Source organism: Nyctibius grandis, chromosome 10, assembly GCF_013368605.1.
Source record: "Nyctibius grandis isolate bNycGra1 chromosome 10, bNycGra1.pri, whole genome shotgun sequence".
NCBI lineage: Eukaryota > Metazoa > Chordata > Aves > Nyctibiiformes > Nyctibiidae > Nyctibius > Nyctibius grandis.
The window spans coordinates 28678010-28692691 of record NC_090667.1 but is presented as its reverse complement, the minus strand read 5'-3'; the positions used below and the strand labels follow the sequence as shown (position 1 = coordinate 28692691).

The 14682-nt window shown below is 44.7% G+C and overlaps 1 protein-coding gene across 1 annotated transcript in view; it reads left to right on the top strand.

Moving 5' to 3' along the window:
* The window catches only part of LRIG1 (leucine rich repeats and immunoglobulin like domains 1), a 95761-nt gene that overhangs the window by 22055 nt on the left and 59024 nt on the right, over positions 1–14682 (top strand).

Here is a 14682-nt window from a genome sequence, read left to right as displayed (position 1 = left end):
ATTCTGTGTGGGGAGTTTTATTGTGAGCCTCCTGAACAGAGGGCTGCATCCTTGCTCTGGACGGATCATTTTTTTGGCTCTTGCCCTTATGTGTGTTTTGTGTGTTTTTTTTTTTGTCTCGGAGCACTTTGGCTGTGTCAAATTTGCTGGAAAAAAAAACAAACAAACAAAACCCATGAAATGGTTTCCTGCTGGCTAACCTGATCAAGCAGTAAACATGTCCCATTGCTCTTGAGCTTTGTCCTGGTTAAAGTAATTACATAGGAACCCAAGCTTTGTGGGAATGTAGAAAAGCTGTGGTTTCTTTTCCTTACCTTTTTCTTTCCCACACAGTGTATTTCATGGAAAGTGAAGACTGAGTGAGATCTTGGGGATTCAGTAGATGGAGTATATATGTTAGCTTTAGCTCCTTCTTTTGACTAAGAGAAACAAAGGCTGAAAACCAGATTTGTTTCAGGTCTCTGCAGCAACACCTTCTCCACACGGGAGCATGTGGATGGCAGGGGAAAAAGGATGGAGAGGGCAGGCTGGCTCAGTTTGTGTAATTGTGATTGCAGAGCTCCAGGCAAATATTGACACCAGATTTCTTGGCAGACGTGCCATTCCTGAGATGCCCTGGGAGTAAAAGATCCTTCACTGGCGTTTGCTGTTGCACAAAGCAGCCCCTCCTGGGCTGGTGGAGGTGGTGAGTAAAGGGGGAGAAGCTCAGCAAGAGTGGTGGAGCTGAGAAATGTCATGCTAAAGGGGGTTTCACCCAGAAATACTGTGGTATTGCATTATGAGGTCTCTAACAAACAGATGGGTGGTCTGACAGACGGCAGAGAGAGATGGGACACCTTGGTATGTCTGCACTGCCAGTCTGGCGCAGGTCCGAATGCAAGGGGTGCACGCATCTGCTCTGCTCTTTGCACCACAGGACAGCCGTTACTCCTCCACATCTTTAAAAAACAAAATAAAAACCGACTGCCAGCCACAGAAAGGGAAAATTGTAAAATTCTGTTTTCCATCAGCAGTTGGCTGCCTGGGCTTTGTGCCGTGGCAAGGGTGTTTTGCTGAGCATGTGTGAGATAACCTGCCTTCTCTGCTGCAGTTCTAGAGAATACACCAGAGGATTGTTAACATCAGCCAGATACCTCTGTAGTATGGCTTTGTAGCGTAGGCTGGACAAAAGGTTAAATCAGGCAGTTGTTTCTGCAGTGTTATTTCCTATACAACACTCTGGAGAAAGTTCAGTATCACTTAGTTAACTTGCAGAGCCGTTTCCTGTAGGTTTTGTTAGAGAAAAGCTAGATTATGTGTTTCCAGTTGCAGCAGAGTTATTTTCCCCTATAAAATGCACTACAACTTATTTTTATACAATTTTCATTGGTTTGCAAAAGACTTTGGGGGGGGAGCCTGTGTGTTTGGAAGATTCGGAAAGTTTTTTATTTCATACCTCACTTGCTGTGACAAATTGAGGAAAATGTGTTTTTTAATGTGGCGTTGCTGTAGTTGAGCCAGGCTTGGAGTACAGAGTCTGCGTTAGCACATGCTGTGAGTCAGTGGCTTGTCTAGCCCAGGGTCCTGCTTCTGGTTTTAGGAAGGACTGAGAAAACCGTGCAGCTAACAGCCAGGTTGTGACCTGCCTGAAGGAGCAGCAGTATCTTCTCTTGGTGGCTGCACAGATGTGGTAGCAAGTTGCATGGGTATTTTTTCCTGTGGTTTTTCAACCATGTGATGTGCTATTGCCCTCTGGTCTCTTTGGACATGTCCTCTTTAATTATCTCTCCCATGACCCTGCTTGTGGGGTGCCTTGGGTTCTCCATCATGGTTCATCTTAGGATTTCTTCACATTTTGCATGTGAAGTGCTGCATTTCGTTTCTGTTGCCATCTGTGCTTAGAGCAGTGCTTTCCAGGAGCCCTAAGAACTTTCTGATTACCATGAAGCAGTGACATTTCTTCTCCTTATTCTATTCACAGAGATTAATTTAGCTACTCTCAAAAGGACATGGTTTGAATTCTCCAAGCGGTGAGTGCACCTGTAGCCCTTCCCATGCAGTCACAAACCATGGGAGCACCTTCTGCATTCATGTTTTTCAGATAATTGCTTTTTGGATTATGAGGTGTTGGTGCGAAGCCAATGTGCCTTTTGCCCCATGAGAGGTGCGGCACAAGTAGTGAATGGTGAGCTCCTTGGCACAGCGCCCGGGCTTGCAAGGACCACTCGGAAGAGTGAAAGGGTATTTCTGTCCTTGGCCAAATTGTAGTGTTAGTTTTTCTATTTTCAGTGCAGCCAGGTGGCCACCCACGTGGAGTTCTGTTATGGGACATTTTTTTAATTTTTCAGAGGCCATCAGGCAGTGTTAAGATGGCATCTATTTTGGGTTATGCCGAAGTGGGATGGGTTTTGAAGCAAGAGGGAAGGATCTGACGTCCTTTTAGTGTCTTCCTGCAGAATTTGTGGTTGGGTGCAGCCTTCGTTCAGATGAAGGGGGTTCCCTGTGCTTGAAGCTGGGACTGGAGCCTTTGCTGGCATACACATACCTTCTGGTGGGCAAAAACTAAGATGGTTATAACAAAAAAAATCTGATCTCAAATGCCAAGTGGAGTGGTATGATTCTAGTAATAATAGTTAGAGAAGATGAAATGAGTTTATCCAAATACCTTCTGAATCCAGCGGTTTTGCAAGAGATTGGGTCCTTAATTGCTTCCTGTGGCAAAAGGATAGGGAAGTCTTCCCCTTCCCATCCCTCTAACCCTCTACAACATGAAAAGGATAAAAATCTATAGAAGAGAAAGTTTGTTCCTTGATTCAACCTTAATAACATCTGCCCTCCCTTTGAATTAGCTGTGATGCTTTTAGCTGAGAAATCGCACAAATCTGAGGGAGTTCATTGAATAATAAATCAAGGCATCCATCCAGCGAAGCACATCGTAGCCCTTTGAAGTAGATGAAAAAATACCTTCCTGATCTGAAGGCGACGCGTGTGCTCAGCTTTGGCGCCTGACTGGTGCTAATGCAGGGTGTGAGCTTAGCTCAAGTGCCCCAACCAGAAGCATGGAGAGCAGGAGCAAGTGTGGGCTCATGAACTGGCTGCTTCATCTGGGCTTTGCCCAAAGCCCCATTTGCCCAGGAGTCTGGAAAGGTTAAGAGACCTGGTGGGCAAAAAGCTGCAGCCATTGGAAATCTGGGCTGTCTTTTAATCCTGGGAAGTCCTGAGCTATCAGACTTCAGGAAGAGCAAGCTCATTTGATAGAACTTTCTAAAATTTTATTGGCTATAACTTTTCTTCTTTCTGAGCCTGCAGTTTGAGTTGCACTAATAAAGAAGTCTGGCTTTATAAGTGGAAGGAGTTGAAAAATAGCACCAATAAAAACTGTAAAGCTCTCAAACATTTTTAAAAATAGTGCTTCTGTAAAAGATGTGGCATTATATGCTGGGGCAGAGTGTAATAAAGATTTTTACTAGTGCTCTTCACAGCTCAGTCATAAGCTGTACAGCTGTCCTGAACTCTCCTGATAAAGCCTTTCTGCCTGTATACATCACTATAGGTGTATTGCCTCGTGCATATATAGATGTGTACATCTTTGTAGCTGTGTATGTGTCTGTAAATTCACATAGTGAAAGTCATGTACATGTGCAAGTTATTCAAGCAAGAGTATATTCTTATTTGTGCCATTCTGCTGTGTATAAGGAATGTGAAGACTGGCATGTAGAGGCAAAGGTAATGACTAAAAAGCAGCAATAGATATAAACCCCACCACTCTTGGCTGCTTTGTGGTGTTCTTTGGGCAGAGACTTGAGCACTAGCTTCATCTGCTTTGAAATCCTTGCCAGTATCCTGCTGCTGTCCCAGTACAGGGGGTTATGCCAAAAAAAAGTAGGAATGCTTATTCTGATAGATGGCCCTGCTCTCACCATCAAGGTGGGAATGTAGCTTTCTATAGCAGATTGTAAAATGAAGAGCACCTTCTGGAGGAGTAGCATATTCTAGGTCATACTTACTGTAATTACAGCGGTCGCTTACGTGTAGAATCAATGTAAGGGAAGTGTTTACCATGTCAAACAGTGTTTGACCTGCTGGGTTTCTCCTGCTGGCAGGAGGTACGCTGTGGACCACCATGTGGAAACTCCTGCACCATGCCATTGCTTCTGTGATCAGCATCTTACTAGGCCAAGGTGATAATACAGCTGTCTGCCATCAGGTGCTACAGTTTGTGATAAGGTGAGGGTAGAGAAAGCAATCTCTGCCATTTTCAGGCCATGTGCAGAGAAAAGTTTATTGAAGAAAATAGCTCTGCTTAGGACCTAAAATGTGGAGTAAATTAACTTGAAAGTATCTTCTGGCTTTTCATTGTCAAGTGAAAGGTAGTTTCACGGTAGATTTATTTGCCTTGTCTTGCAGCAAATGCATTATATATAGCTTGGCTTTTATTTCTCTTGATCTAGGTGGAAATGGTTTCTTTTAAATGCAGCCTTTCCATCTTGAAGGTCAATTAAAACAGGTTGGAGGTCAGATAAAATAAAGGGACAGAACCCTTGCGTCTCGGTGTATCTATTTCTGTAATTTTATCGGTGCATGTGGCTTTATTTCTAGCATTTTGTTCCAGGACTTCCTCTAAGGCTGAACAAATTGAGTCAGTTGGATGCAGTACAGCTTCCAATTTGGGGTTAGAAATCCATTAAATTGCTCGGTGCTTTATTGGCAATACGAAAGTGCTTGGAATGAAAGTGCATTGCAATTGGACATTGATTACTCAAAAGGAGAAAGGGTGGATGCCTGTGTAAACCACACACCTCCAGCCAGGATGGCCAGCTTAGGGGTTTTTTTTAAGCTAAAAATGTGCATGTTTTGCCCTTAAAATGCTCTTCCTTGTTACAAAGAAGAACTATTTTTAAACTGAAAATAGAGAGCTGTCTGCCCTGTGTTTTTCACACCTCCGGGGGATTAGAGCTGGCCCTGCAATGTACAGTGCTGCCAGCTGCTGACTGCCCTGTAGGTAACTAGTCCTTTAGCTGATGCTTTGAGGCTGTATACATTGTTCCTTTCCACATGCAAGATCTTTGGATTCGGTCAAGCTCTCAATTTCAGCCCACGGCATTGGAAAGTGCAGGGAACGTCCTTGCTTGGGTGGATTTTAAACCGAGTAAGTTTATGGTGCGCATAGCAAGGAGTCTGATGGTGTAATTCCACTCGGACTGCTGCTAGGATCAGAAAGGGATTTGCTTCCAATGTAGAAAGCTGCAGAGTTATCTGGGTGTTTTGTGAGACTGGAGTTATTGTCTCCAGGTGGGAAGAGGGGAGCAGAGCCTGGAGGGGTGGCCACTGCCTCTGTCCTGGCAGGTCCAACTGGGCTGGCTGCTCTGGCTCTGGTCAGTTGGCACGTTAAGCTTTGCAGCACATCTAATGAGGCAGTCAACACATCTGCTGAGGTTTTTCTTGTATGATGGCACAGTAGCTGCACTGGATGGCTGATGAGGAGCAGCCACAGGTGACACAGCAGTGTAGCGTGGCCAGCCTGGGCTGATGGAGAACAGCGGTTCTTTCTGGGAAGCGCCTCTTTGCTTTTGCACTGTTCTGCTGTACGAGGGCAGGGGGTGATGCGGCCACTCTCTGCAGTGTCAAGTGCAGGAGAGGCAAGAGCGAGCTGCTGAGCCCCCATGTCTGAGCTGTGGGAAAAATCTGTATGCTGTTTTTCTAAGAATTTTTTTTCCCCAACTCTTTGCCTGACTAGTTTTAACCAGCGCACAAATATTCCTTTGTGCTGCTTCCAAGTGAGTGTGTTTTTTGTGGGGGGGAGATCAGTCCTTCCCGATTAACTATTAATAAGAAGAACCATGAGAGAATGAAGCGCTGAGCAAACACCACGGGAGCAGGTTGCCTGCCCTCTCCCCCCCATTAATGATTGACCAGACTCTGCTCCAGCATGGCCAAGCCCTGCTCGCCACGGGCGCTGTGAAGGGGCCATGCCAGATGTGTGCTGAAACTTCAGCATCGGGGTTTGGTGCTCTCCTGGCGTGCAGTGTGTGCAAACACAGTGCTGCTGGTTAGTGGCACTGTGAGAGCTGTGCTTGGTGATGTATTTACTGGATTAATATTTCTGATAAACTGTGGTGTTGGAGCAGTGGAAAAACATCTTCTCAGCTAGTTAAGCACTCTGAGCTTAGCAGAAATGCTTGCGGACATGATTGAAACCACTTGCATCCCCAAAGAGAGCAGAGCACACTACAACTCTGTTTTAGGAGAAAACGTATCTTAAACTATGGATTATTGGATATGGATGAATGATTGTTGGCCTCAAATGTTTTCTTAAATTGTGGAAACTTCTAAACAGTGTTTGGGGAGTTTCTGAATTATCCTTCTTTTCCATCTGCACTTGACTTGTAACCCACAGGTGGATTTTGCACAGTCATGTGGTGGGAGGGTTAGGCTGCCAGCAGTTGGACATATTGCTGTGGGTCTTTCCAAGCATCTGAAGAAGGCAAAAAAGGTTTAATGTGGTTTATCTACTGTGAGTACTTGTGAAAAATTGCACAACTTTCAGATGAAAATATTTGCTTTGCAGAAGTAGCAATTTTTGAAACTGTAAATAACACTTAATGCTGATTTATCAATGTAGCTCTTGTTATCAGTTAACAGAGGCTTAGCAGTTGTTCTAAGGTAGATGTGTATAGTAAATTATATAGTTGTTAATCCTCAATAAATTGGTTTAGTATGTTGAATACACAGTGGGGAACCTTAATTGAAAATGTTAGTAAAGAAGTCATGGCCTCTATTGATTTACTGAAGAATCACAGTGGTGATGGAAGCAGGAGCAATTTGTTTCATGAGTATTTTGTTTGAGCCAGGCCTCCAGCCCTCGCTTTGGTGGTTTAAGACAGTGTGCTTTGCCTTGTGGCAGCAAAATTGCTGAGAAAATTGTCATCAAATTAGAAAAAGGTGAGTCTGCTCTTACACAGTGGAGCAAACAGCTTGCAGGATTTTGGCTTTAGGATATGTCTTTCTCATGACAATAGGTAGCACTTTAATTGAAACAATAAACCCAGAACAAACCCTATGGGTGTCTCGGCAGATGAAGGGTGGAGTTTTATTTGTGGGTTAAAAAAACCTTCCACATCTCACTTTCCTTCCAACTTATTACCTGTCACAGGTGGCAAACCAGGATTGCTTTATGTTGAATTAAATACTTCTATTTAGATGTCCTTGCCCCCTTTGAAATACATTTTTGCTTTGAGGCAATCCTTGCAGCTGATGGCTCAGTGTGTTTTGGAGAGGATCAGTCTCCTTCAGGCAGTGAAGCTTAATAGAAGCAGCAAATGAAGTAGAAAAATTGCTGCAATTAAATACCTCCTGCTCTAACCCTTGCAGCATCCCCTGTTTCCTGCCTACAGTACTGCCTTTGAACTGTCTTATTGGGAGCAGAGGAACATGTGGCCCTAATGGGAGGGTTTGTGGCCTCAGTAACTGCGGGCTATGTGGCTGCTGCTGGTATCTTTTTCAGAACCAAAGAAAGTGTTGTTGAATACCTTGTCATTCATGCTTGCTTTGTCCTGCTGTTGTCTGTTGGTTTGGGTCCATACTGGCTGCTGGGAAAGGCTGTGGGTGTCCCCAAGCACCAGCGCTGGTGGGGCACTCTGCAGAGACAAGGGCTCACAGTCCTCCTGCTGCCATTGAGGCCATTGGATGACTTTCAAATTACTTCACTTCTTGAAATCTCACTTTACTTTTGGAGCATGGAGCAGCTGAAATACTGAGAACTCTTGAGTGGACCAGGATGAAGCCCTGGTGAAATGAGTATCCTCATATCTCTCCTGATGCTGCAGAGGCATAGCAAGAATCACAGAATCACAGAATCACAGAATGTTAGGGATTGGAAGGGACCTCGAAAGAAAGAGGTCTGTAAGCAGCTGAGTTACCCAAGTACTTTCCACATATGTTGTTGTGTACTTGCATATGTGTGTGATTATATAGATTAAGCTGAAGCTAATATTTCTTTAAAAAAAAAAAACAAAACAAAACAAACCAACGAAACGAAAACATCTGGGGTGTTTGGAGGAGAGGGTCTTCCAAGCAAAATAATAATAAAAAAAAAGCAGAAAAGAGCTCCCCTTCAGTTTTGTGAAGGTTATTAAAGGAGGAGGAAGTGGGATCCCAGGTTTTGTCAAAACACATTGGTGTCAACCGAACAGGGCCTAAAATAACCTGACACTGCCCTTCTTAAAGAGACAAATAAGCCTGTCAGAGTTCCTTGTTGTAGGAGATGTAGAAGCCCCAGCAGCAATGTAGCCTTACCCAATGCTCCTGCAAAGGTCTTCTCTGCCTTCCTCAGCCACTGAGAGCGTGGTCGCTCTCCTGTGCTGCCCTTTGGAGCCAGGGAGCTGACAATGATAAGAGATATGGATGTTTGCAGCCTCCTGTGAGCAGACCAGCTCTGGTGGTCGCTTACCAGGCTTGTACGTGCCCAGATGTGTGTGGTCTCCACGCACTTGTGAGCAGAGGCAGTTGTGAGGGCAGAGTAGCAGAGCAGGAGGAAAGGACAGAGCTGAAAATGTCCCTGAAAGTTACTTGAAGATAACTCCCTAATTCCTTGAACCATATTAACCACATGCTAAATTAAATTGTAGTCTGGCACAATGTTTCTCAGTGATGTGGTTTTAATTAGTATTCTTTGCATTAATAACTGCATGCATCTGCTGGAATCGGTGTGGTATCGATGCTTTGGTGATCATGCTACAGGAATTTCCTTTAGACAGTATTGTTGGTCATGACTGAGAGTGATTCATGGTGCAGTTTTCCTGGTGTCTGGATGACCTCTCAAAGTTTGTCTTCACTGTCAAATTAGCTCATATTATGGCTTGAGGGTTGCCCTTAAGTTGACTCCCTTCCGCACATAAAGCCCCTTATATGAGCAGGCTATTAACCCAAGCTAATATGATGCTGCTGCTGCTAATTTGAGTGAGGGCATAAGTAAAGCCTGAGTGAGCACATTCGCTTAGCTGCTAACAGGACCTCTCAGTGATGGGGCACAGGTTCACCCACGTGGGTGCTGCTTGTCCTTCCTGTGTCCTGCTCGGTCCCCTTCTCTCCAAAGCACTTAGAGCAGCAAGCTGGGACATTCGCCTCTCTGGTGCCCTGTGTTTTGTTGCTCTTACCTCCTTTTACGAGGCAACTCTTGCTAATGCTTTGTGTGGGATGTTTCTGTGCCCCAGCAGTGTCCCTTCTCTTGTAAGCTGAGTGCTTTGCACAGGCATCCAGAGCTTGCCGGAGTGCATTGTAAAAGAAATCATGAGGGACTCGGCTTATTGCAGCTGTGGTTGCACCAGAAAGGTGAGCATCCCAGAGGCTGCGTGGCCCAGTCGGTTCAGGTATTGCTCAGCAGTGTGGGAGCTCATGCTTGAGGCTGGCTGAACCACAAGTCATGCCGTGGGTGCAGAGCCCTTCAGTGCATCCTTCAGCAAAGATGTTTATTCTTTGTCCTTCCTGACCATAGGCCTGTTATGTTGAGTTTGGGAGCAGTGGAATAGAGGTGAGGGAGCTGAGGGGTATAGAAAACCACAGATTATCAGTATAGCCAGCGGATTCAAAGGAAACCTAGGAATGGCTATGGTGGGTTGGGTGAGTGATTTCCCCAAGACCAGGCTTTGGCTTCTGGCAGGGCATCAGCCACTTCAAAGGAATTTGCAAGAAATCCTCCAGGAGGTAGTTAAGGACTGCATGTCTAGTATGTGGAAGCTCCTTCTGACTCTCATCACTCTGGTGACTTCTGCAACTCCTTTTAGTGGTCATTAGTTTTAGGGGGAACTGCAAAAATCCCATGTAAGGAAAGGTGTTGCTGTGCAGTGCAGCTTTGGGTAGCTGGCAGTAGCTGTTTTGCTGCTCTTGTCTCATGGGAGTAGATTTTGGATTTGTCCTGCGCACAAGAAGAAAAAATGGGCTAAAGCCGCTTCTTTCTGACCTTACAGTCCATACAACCACCTGAATCCTTGCAGTCTCTTTGATCTCTTTGTGCTTCAGTGTTAAGCCTTGCATGTCACTGTGTACGAGGACTCTGCCATCTCTCTGGGAGCTCACAAGTTTGTTTAAAAGAGAAATTTGAGTGTGTTTTTTCTTGCACAGCTGTATACTTTTAGCATGGGCAGTATGTTCCCTCTCTTGTTCCCCAAGCCAATTCAGCTGCAGCTCTGCTTTTCATACCCAGTCAAGTGTGCATGGGGCCTCCATTCCAGTGCTGTAAAGCCATCTACAGGCATGTGGGAAGAGGATGGTGTCTATTCAGTAAGCTGCGGACTAGGCAGCTATCTTTCGACAGATTAGCCAGAGGAATTTCTACTGCAGGGCTTGATTGTTCTGGGCCCTCAACTCCCTTTTGTGCAGGAGCAATGAAAAGTTGTGTTATGACAATGGTTGACAAAGTGTTTAATGAAAGCCGCAGTTGGCAGTGGCAGAACTTTGAGCCATCCTCCTCTTCTCCAATGCCTGTCATCAAAAGGTGCAGAAACGCTTTTGACATAATCTTCCTCACTGACAGATAAATGGTTTTGACGTAAGGATTGGAAACCTTCACCTTGCTGAGTAGAATTCAGCCATCATCCTGGTGAGCAGAGACCAGGAGCCACATGTCTGTCTGTTCCTTTGGCGAGTCAGCCAGGCACCTCTGTTTTCAAAAGAGAGGTGGCTTTTCTCTGTGTTGGCTGAGTTCCCAAAGCAGAGCCAAAACCTCTACATGAACTCCCTGTCTACCCCACACCTTGCCCAAGGAGGCAGGATTGGCATCTCACGGTTCAAAGAGCTGACTGATCCCTCCTCACTGGCAAGCAGGACTCTTTATGTGACAGCATTATTACTTTTGGGAGGTAGTTTCAAGGCAGGCTGTGTACCTGGTTATATTTAACAAGGCTTTCCTTTCAGTCTCTGCAATGTTCAGTGATCCACAGTGCCATTTTCACAATGCTAACTAAAGGCAAACACTGCTTTCTTACTTAGAGACTGGAATGAATGAGAAGACAGAACAGGACCCTTCCCGTATTGATTTAACAGGCTCTCAGTTCCCAGTCATGGGTATCTTAGTGACAGCAGGGGAAAAACCCTCCATTGTTGGATTAGCCAATACAAGGAAGACTTGAAGAAGTATGTAATGGATAAATAATGTGCAGAGCACTTCTCATGCCAGTAAGTCAAAATAAAGGTTTAAAAAAACAATAAACCTCAGACCAGCTTCTATTCAACAGGGGAAAAACATTCTGAATGCTAGGGGCCACTCAGTTTGGCAGGTCCCCTCTGTCTTCTCTGCTATCTGTAGAAACTTCTGACCTTTGTAGGATGCTTCTCTGAACTTACAGCCCAGGCTCTTGTCCAAGACTGATGTTGGTTATCTGTTGAATTCTGTTTTCTTTCCACTGTTGCCTTGGAGGGATCAAAATACCCTCCCATGAGTAACTCAACAGAAACATGTACCCATGCAGAGAAGCAGGCAGGACACTGGGCAGTCTGCTTTCTGTGTGGGTATGCCCACACTTGGGCTCTGCTAACCATGTATGTAGATGCGGGTGCCAGGAAATGGGATAAGCACACACCAAAGTCATGGTCTCTTGGGGATGGCATAAAACACAGTAGATGATGCTTTATAAACTGCCACTTTGAAGAGATGCCCAGCACCTAAGATAGCTCAGATGACTTAGGGCGGTGCTGATTTGGGAAAGGACAGGGTTTTGGCTTTGAGTTTTGAGGGCTTTTTCTTTGAAGAAGACATTTTAGAATACTGATGGAAGAAACATTTGCTCAGTGAGCCATTGCACTACTGCATGGTGTCAGACCAAGGGGCTCCTCGAAGTTTGGCATCTCCAACAAGCCTGCATTGCTGGTCTGCTCAGCTTGGAGAGGCTGAGCTGATGGGGACGTTACAGCCCCTGCAGTGCTTCATGCACTGCTGTACATTTGGGACCTGTGTTTAGTGGTGGGGGAGCATCATATGCACCAATGACCTCAAGTTTGGAGTTCCCTTCTTTATTTGCATTACTGGAGCCCAACCAAGATTGAAGCCTCATTTCATCAGCATTGGGCAAACCGAGACAATACCTACCTCAATTTTATTTACAGTCTAAATAGACAAGACAGACAAAGGGTGGCTGTGGAAACAAAAGCTCTGAAGAGGTGATGTGACATGACCCGGTCACCCAGCAGGAGATTAAGAGAGCAAGGAATAGACAGAAGTTTCCTGACTCCTAGTCCCAATGATCTATCTATTGGAGCACGTTAATTCTTTCTCTCATTTGAATGCTGTGACTAGCATGCCAAATACTGTCTAGTGAGGGGATCTGAGTTCTGGGAAACATCCTTTGATTGCTAATGCTTCAGGCTAGAAATTTTTGGGTGTTTTAGTGTAAGTTAAAATACAACTAGTCTCAGAAACTGAGTAAACTTTATTTTGGTGTATCTATTTAATTTCAAGTCTCCTGTTTATTTTGCACTGACTCTGTATTTCTAGCTTTTATTTCCACACTTATTTTATTGTGTATTTGGTGAGGATAGTTGGTGGTTTGAGTGGGGAGAACTGAAGACTTTGGCATACAAGAAGGTGGAGTTTGCCTGTATTTCTGCAGCAACCTTTGGAAGGTCTTTCTGGTGCTGGTGTAGGCAAAATATGGCTGTGCTATCTGAAGAGCCAGCTGCTTGTGCAATGACTTTGATGTTCAGACTTCTTGAATGGCAGCAACAATAATCAGAAAGTCACTTTATGTTAAACTGTGGCCACGAAATCCTTTAATTTACAAAGACTGTTGTTTTTTCACTTCTGAAGTTCGTGTTGGCATCACTCAGTGTTAGAGCACTGGCTAAGCCAGGGATTTGGTCCCTTGGACAAGTGTAGGGATGATCAGTTTGGTACCTGTGCTTCTCAGTGCTTGGTCCATAAAACAGCCTCTTAGCCTATTGCAGAGGAATGTTTTGAGGATAAATAGATTACCTTAAATGCAAAGATTTGCAGCAATGGAAGACATAGAAATACATGAAAACAGATGGGTTCATGCACGGTCATGACCGTGGTTGTATTTCCCCCTTACAGTTTGTCACTAGTATTTCTGTGTCAGCTTCATCTTCATTGTCTTGAGCCTATAGGACATTACCTGTGTATTTTCTCCTTTTGCCTGTACGTCAGGCAGGGACAAGCTCCAACCTGATCTTGCTGTGTGGTTTAAAAAAAAAAAAAATAGTAGTAATGTAATCTGTGGGCAAATTGCACTTTAATTCGTAATTGTGCTATGAATATGGACTTGGCTTTCAAATGCACTCTGAGTTTAAACTGCAGTTTGACTTTTATTTAGATAAATGCCTTTGAGTTCATAGTGAAATGGATATCTGCTGTAGGCTGGTATTGATTTAAAGGTCTCTTGAGTGTTTTAAAAGACAGTAGGGGCTTATAGGAGAGCATATTTTAAAACTAGATGTCTGGTTAGGTTTTACGCTCCTGTGTAGCTTCAGGTCTAGATTCTGTTGAGAGCCAGCCTGTGGTGTTGATTTGTAGAGCCTTCTTTCACTGCAGGTATTGGCAAAAAATCGAACGTTGGGGCAAGATGCAAGGAGCCATCTTCAGAGATGGCTGCTCTGAAATGATGGGGAATGGCATGTGCGTGAGAACTATCGAACGGTTCCCGTGTGCAGGGGAACGCTTTGAGGACTTCCCATAAATGTGTTACAGAAGGGCAAGTGATCAATAACTGCTTTTTAGCTCGAGAGGTGTTTATCCCTTCCTGCTAATCATGCAGAGTTGGTCAGCTTTGTGTGTGTTTCCAGTCTTGGTGTTTGTAAGTGTTGCTGTGGGCCTAGATTTCTCTTTGCATTATCACAAAGCGCAGTGGATAGCACGAGCAGTTCAAACAGGAGGTCTCTGTCTATACTCTTCTGGCAGCAGTCCTTTTTTGTGACCCTCAGCTCTTGGCTCATGTAGCATGGGTAAAAGTTCAGTAGGTGCCTTGGTGACTTAGGTCCTGTTTACCTATTTGGGCTCCAGAGCTGCTTGGGTTCTGTGGGCACAGCTTTAAAACAAAGAAAATATACAAAACAGGTAAGGTTGGCCAGTTTTCTAGTCAGACTGGCTTGGTGGTTTGAATAAGCAGCTGAATGTTTGAGGGCTTATCTAAAATCAGGCTACGAATCTTTTGGGTCATGTTCAGAGGTGCAGTAAGAGGGTGTAACCTCCCTGCAGAGGAGACAGGATGGTTGAATTTTACCCAGGATAATATCCTAGAGCAGGGTGTGGAGCAGGGTAAAATTAAAGTAGGTCTCCCTCACAATTTCCTTACAACTTCTTGTGGTTGCTTTTCTTGCTACCACCCATCAATTTGCCTCCTCCCTCTTCAGATTACACACTCACAGGAACAGGCCAACACTGCATACATCATGTTAATTAGGCCATTTGTTAATTTCCGCATCATTAGTCACTTGGTCTTAATTGATCTGTGCTCTCCTGGTAAGTCCCTAGCTGCAGGTTTGACCTGTCCTGTGTGGTGTGCTGATAGTGCAGATCTAGGAGGGGAAACTTTGCTGTTGTGCCCCGTGATGCTGCAGCAGAGCATGGCAAAGATCTGGCTTGTGGTTTTCAGAGCCGGTACTTTATTTGCATTATTTTGTCTGTTTGCTCTCCCTAGCAATGCTCACAGTGTGTTCCTTCCAGAATGCTCTGGCTATATTTCCAAACAGAGATGT